Source organism: Oncorhynchus clarkii, chromosome 11, assembly GCF_045791955.1.
Source record: "Oncorhynchus clarkii lewisi isolate Uvic-CL-2024 chromosome 11, UVic_Ocla_1.0, whole genome shotgun sequence".
Taxonomy (NCBI): domain Eukaryota; kingdom Metazoa; phylum Chordata; class Actinopteri; order Salmoniformes; family Salmonidae; genus Oncorhynchus; species Oncorhynchus clarkii.
This window is the reverse complement of record NC_092157.1, coordinates 15,830,255-15,835,903: the sequence shown is the minus strand read 5'-3', so window position 1 is coordinate 15,835,903 and position 5,649 is coordinate 15,830,255.

Below are 5,649 nucleotides of genomic sequence, written 5' to 3'. Positions count from 1 at the left end.
AAATTACCGAAAGTTAGCAGTTGTATTCTGAATAAAGGGAAAAAGGCCCTTCTTGAACATGGGGTGAGATATTTTGGATTTAAGTATAACTTTTGTATGACTGATGCCTTTAGTGAGAGGTCTAAAGCTTTAATATTTAATCATTTCTGCCCTCCGAATTCATATTCGTTGTATATAAATTGGCCCTTTTAATTTTGTCTATAATTTAATTTAAAAAGCAGGTAAAAAAAAAGCAGGTCACTAGGTGTAGGCAAAACCATAAGCAAATAGGTAAACTGTGATATGACTAAAGAGTTAATCGGGGTGATTTTTCCACAAATAGACAGGTATTTTCATTTCCATGGTAGCAAGATCTTATCTATTTTTGCTAACTTTCTATAAAAAATTATTGGAGTGAGATCATTTCTATCTTTTGGGATTTGTATACCGAGTATGTCCACATCCCCGTCAGACCATTTTATTGGTAACCTACACGTTAACGTAAAAGTATTTAAAAAATTGTGATCCAATATGTAATACAGTAAATTTATTATAATTTGGTTTTAATCCAGAGAGGTTAGCAAAAGTACCTAGATACTCTATGAGGCTGTGGAGGGATTCTAATTGTGGTTTTAAAAGAAAACATGAATCATCAGTGACACCTTTGTTTTTAAACCACGGATTTCTAATCCCTTATTTCGATGGCAATAATAAATAGATAGGCTGATAGTGTACAACCTTGTTTTACTCCTCTTGACAGTTTATAACATCTGAGATGTAGCCATTATTTACTATTTTACACCTAGGCTTACTATACATAACTTTAACCCATTTTATAAGAGATTCTCCAAAATTCAAATATTCTAGGCATTTACATATAAATTCCAGTCGTACTTTATCAAAAGCCTTTTCAAAATCAGCTATGAAAACCAGGCCTGGTTTCCCCGATATTTCATACTATTTTATTGTTTCCAGTACTTGTCTTCTATTATGTCTTGTATTGTATTGTCCATGTAAAAAAAACTGTCTGATTAGGAGGAATAATATCTGACAATACCTTAGTAAATCTATGTGCAAGCATTTAGCTAGAATTTTTGCATCACAACACTGGAGTGTGAGAAGCCTCCAATTTTTTTTATAATATATTTTTTTAGCTAAAGCCCCACCTGCCCTGAATGACAGGTCGCCACTGATTAGGGTAATATCCAAATTTATAGGGAAATTATGAGCAAAATACCAAATATAAACCAGGTAAAAACACACTACCCTCCCCTGTGCCCAATAAAAAATAATAAAAAACACAACACCAAAGAATAATAAATACTAACAACCCTCCACTATTTTGGACCACTCCCCCCAGTCAATTTCAATCTGTCCCTTACTACATTGCCTAGAAATAAATATTGGTCAGATATGTGTCTCTGTCTAAAAGTCGTCCCTCTCCTAAAAGGTAGGCTATATGCAAAACGTAACTCAAGAAAAAGTTAATGTGTCCGATCTCTCTCCAACTCTGCTCTCTCCAAACTATGTTTAGCCTATTGGCTAATGTAGCCTAATAATACTGATTGCCTAATATAATAGGCCACGTAAGGATCTCTGGTAATATAACCTCTTTCTTATGCTATTTTAGCATATTTTGATATTGCCTACAGGGTGCAAAATAGCTGCGACCAAGGCTGGCAAGCAAGCTCTGTCATGCACACCGAAAATAACATTGCGGTACTGTGGTTGGGTTCCCAGATCTGGGTGGGAGTGGGTGGGAATCGGACAGAAGCCAGCGGGAGCGGGTGGGTGCAGTATGAAAAGCTGCGTGTGCGGGCTGGAGCGAGATGACCAAATCCGTCCCGCTGAGACCTTTACACCAGTGATGGAACTAGAGTTTTATACATGGGGTGGCCGTGGCTACTTCAGGGGGTCCACAGACTGTGACAGAAAATTACTGTGTAACCCTAACCTGGCATCTAAGGAGCATGAATGAATCCTATGATTGCTGATAAGTGGTAGAAGTGATAATTCCCTGAACCCGGAGTTCTTCAATGGGGCAGATAGTGTGGTTCAAAGGGTTACTTCACTAGAATTCTTTAACATAATATGAATAGACTCACTCACTCACACAGTACTCACATACTGGAGAGACTTGGGCCACTGTTTTCAGGAATATAAACTCAGCATAAAAAGAAACGTCCCTTTTTCAGGACCCTGTCTTTCAAAGATAATTCGTAAAAATCCAAATAACTTTACAGATCTTCATTGTAAAGGGTTTAAACAATGATTCCCATGCTTGTTCAATGAACCATAAACAATTAATGAACATGCACCTGTGGAACGGTCGTTAAGACACTAACAGCTTACAGACGGTAATCAATTAAGGTCACAGTTATGAAAACTTAGGACACTAAAGAGGCCTTTCTAGTGACTCTGAAAAACACCAAAAGAAAGATGCCCAGGGTCCCTGCTCATCTGCATGAACGTGTCTTTGGATTACTGCATGGAGGAATGAGGACTGCAGATGTGGCAAGAGCAATAAATTGCAATGTCCGTACTGTGAGACAGCACTACAGGGAGACAGGATGGACAGCTGATCGTCCTCGCAGTGGCAGACCACGTGTAACAACACCTGCACAGGACTGTCCACAATAGGCTGAGAGGCTGGACTGAGGGCATGTAGGCCTGTTGTAAGGCAGGTCCTCACCAGACAACACCGGCAACAACGTCGGGCACAAACCCACCGTCGCTGGACCAGACAGGACTGGCAAAAATTGCTCTTCACTGACGAGTCGCGGTTTTGTCTCACATGGGGTGATGGTTGGATTCGTGTTTATTGTCAAAGGAATAAGCGTTACTCCGAGGCCTGTACTCTGGAGCGGGATAGATTTGGAGGTGGAGGGTCCGTCATGGTCTGGGGCGGTGTGTCAGAGCATCATCGGACTGAACTTGTTTTCATTGCAGGCAATCTCAAGGCTGTGCGTTACAGGGAAGACATCCTCCTCCCTCATATGGTACCCTTCCTGCAGGCTCATCCTGACATGACCCTCCAGCATGACAATGCCACCAGCCATACTGCTCGTTCTGTGTGTGATTTCCTGCAAGACAGGAATGTCAGTGTTCTGCCATGGCCAGCGAAGAGCCCGGATCTCAATCCCATTTAGCACATCTGAGACCTGCTGGACCTGCTGGTGAGTGCTAGGGCCATTTCCCCCAGAGATGTCCGGGAACTTGCAGGTGCCTTGGTGAAAGAGTGGGGTAACATCTCACAGCAAGAACTGGCAAATCTGGTGTAGTCCATGAGGAGGAGATGCACTGCAGTACTTAATGCAGCTGGTGACCAGATACTGACTGTTACTCCCTTTGGTCAGGGACACATTATTCAATTTCTGTTAGTTACATGTCTGTGGAACATGTTCAGTTTATGTATCAGTTGTTGAATCTTGTTATGTTCATACAAATATTAACACATGTTACGTTTGCTGAAAATAAAAGCAGTTGACAGTGAGAGGACTTTTTTTTGCTGAGTTTATTATCTGGGTTTTATAAGTGTTGAACATCCAAAATATGTTAATAATATGAAAATAAAGCTCAAGTACCAAGGAGATAAGATACACAAATTCAGTTACATAAATTGCATAGTTTATTTACAAAAAAGAACATTTACAAAAAAACACACTGCAATTTGACATACCAGGTTTCAAGCAGAAATGGACTTGAAAAATAAAAATCATTTTGGTGTTTGACTTTCCTAATACAATGGTGCAGTCAGAAGTGTATAGGTCAGTATGTGTTGTGGCATATTATCAATAGGAATATTCAGTGAACTCCTCCAATACTTCCTGGTGTTCTGTCCTAAAAGCATGACACGAAAAGCAAGTCTATTAAATATTATCTTGCTAAAGGATTGAGGAAGAGAGAGAGTGTGGTGTGTGATAATATAACAGGTTCTCACAGTGTGTCCAAGGTGAGCTGTGTGACGGAGGGCAGGTTGTTCAGTGTGTGTAGAGTGTCATGGGTGAGCTGTGGCATGGTGCAGCAGTGGGTGTACATACAGCAAACACCTCCAGGGAGTGCTGTCCTGCCGTGTCCCGTCAGCACACCCACCCAACAGCCCTGCACCACCAGGGACAGCTCCAACTTCATCTTGCTGCCTGACAGAAGGGAAACAGGGGGATGATGAAAGAAGATGAAAGAGAATGGGCTTGTTCAACATTGCAGCTGACATTGCAGGCTGACTGATCTACAAATCACATGCATCATAAACAACTAACTAGTACATCAGTCAGACCCACGGATTTGATGCTGTCAAACACGGTCAGTGTAAATAATTTTATGATAGAATATTTGTGGTGCAAGCAAAAATGTTACAGAAGACCATGTAATAGCATATACTAGAAACGGATATATACCAGTTAACAAATGGGTGTTCCATTCATGTTTATCCGTACGTTATATGGGCAAACAACTGGCTAGCTTGAGGATGTTATCAATTGCTAGCACTAGTTCAATTCATTGGCAGTTTTATAGAATCCGGCAGACTAACAAAGGTTTCTATTTGTCTGATTTAAGCATTCCTCGACAAAGCGCAACAGAAAATATTTAAAAATTATTTTTAGATATTTTTAAAACATAAATTAAGGACATTCAGCATGTTTTTGCTTACCAGGAACCAGTGGTGGAAAAAGTACTCAATTGTCATACTTGAGTAAGAGTAAATATACCCTAATAGAAAGTGACTCAAGTGAAAGTCACCCAGTAAAATACTACCTGAGTAAAAGTCTGAAAGTATTTGGTTTTAAATATACTTAAGTATCAAAAGTACATGGAATTGCTCAAATGTACTTAATTAATTATTATTATTATTAAGTATAAATCATTTCAACTTCCTTATATTAAACAAACCAGACAGCACAATTTTATTTGTTTATTTTTATTGACAGATAGCCAGGGGCACACTCCAACACTGAGACATAATTTACAAATGAAGCATTTGTGTTTAGTGAGTCCGCCAGATCAGAGGCAGTAGGGTTGACCAGGGATGTTCTCTTGACAAGTGTGTGAATTGGACCATTTTCCTGTCAAAATGTAATTAGTACTTTTGGGTGCCAGGGAAAATGTATGGAGTAAAAAGTACATTATTTTCTTTGGGAATGTAGTGAAGTAAAAGTTGCCAAAAATATAAATAGTAAAGTAAAGTACAACCAAAAAACGACTAAAGTATGTTTTACTTAAGTACTTTACACCAAATCACGTCGCGGATTATTGAGCAGCACGCGCCTCGGTCACTTCTATATAAGTGTAATTTTGTGCGTTTGCAAAGATCTCATTAGAATATCAAATTTGCTGTTGAATAAACATTACTGAGAGTGTGTGCATACTTTATAAGATCTGCAAACTTTTTATGTGGGACTATAATATTGTTATGTGGATTTTGCACATTCAATGTTGACTTTGGCGTCTTTTTACAACACTCAAATGTTTAACATTTGGGGAAGGGTCCAAAGTTACTATAGTTACCAGACGCTTCGGTTGACAAAAAAGTTGAAAGGGAACTTGTAGTTTACTAATGCCACTGTCAAGCAGCCAGTGCGTTTGATGAACGTGGCTAATTGACTACATTACCCACGCACCTCGTTCTATTTTCAGCGTTTTGGGCAGTCGCAGTACCAGCAACTGTACAAC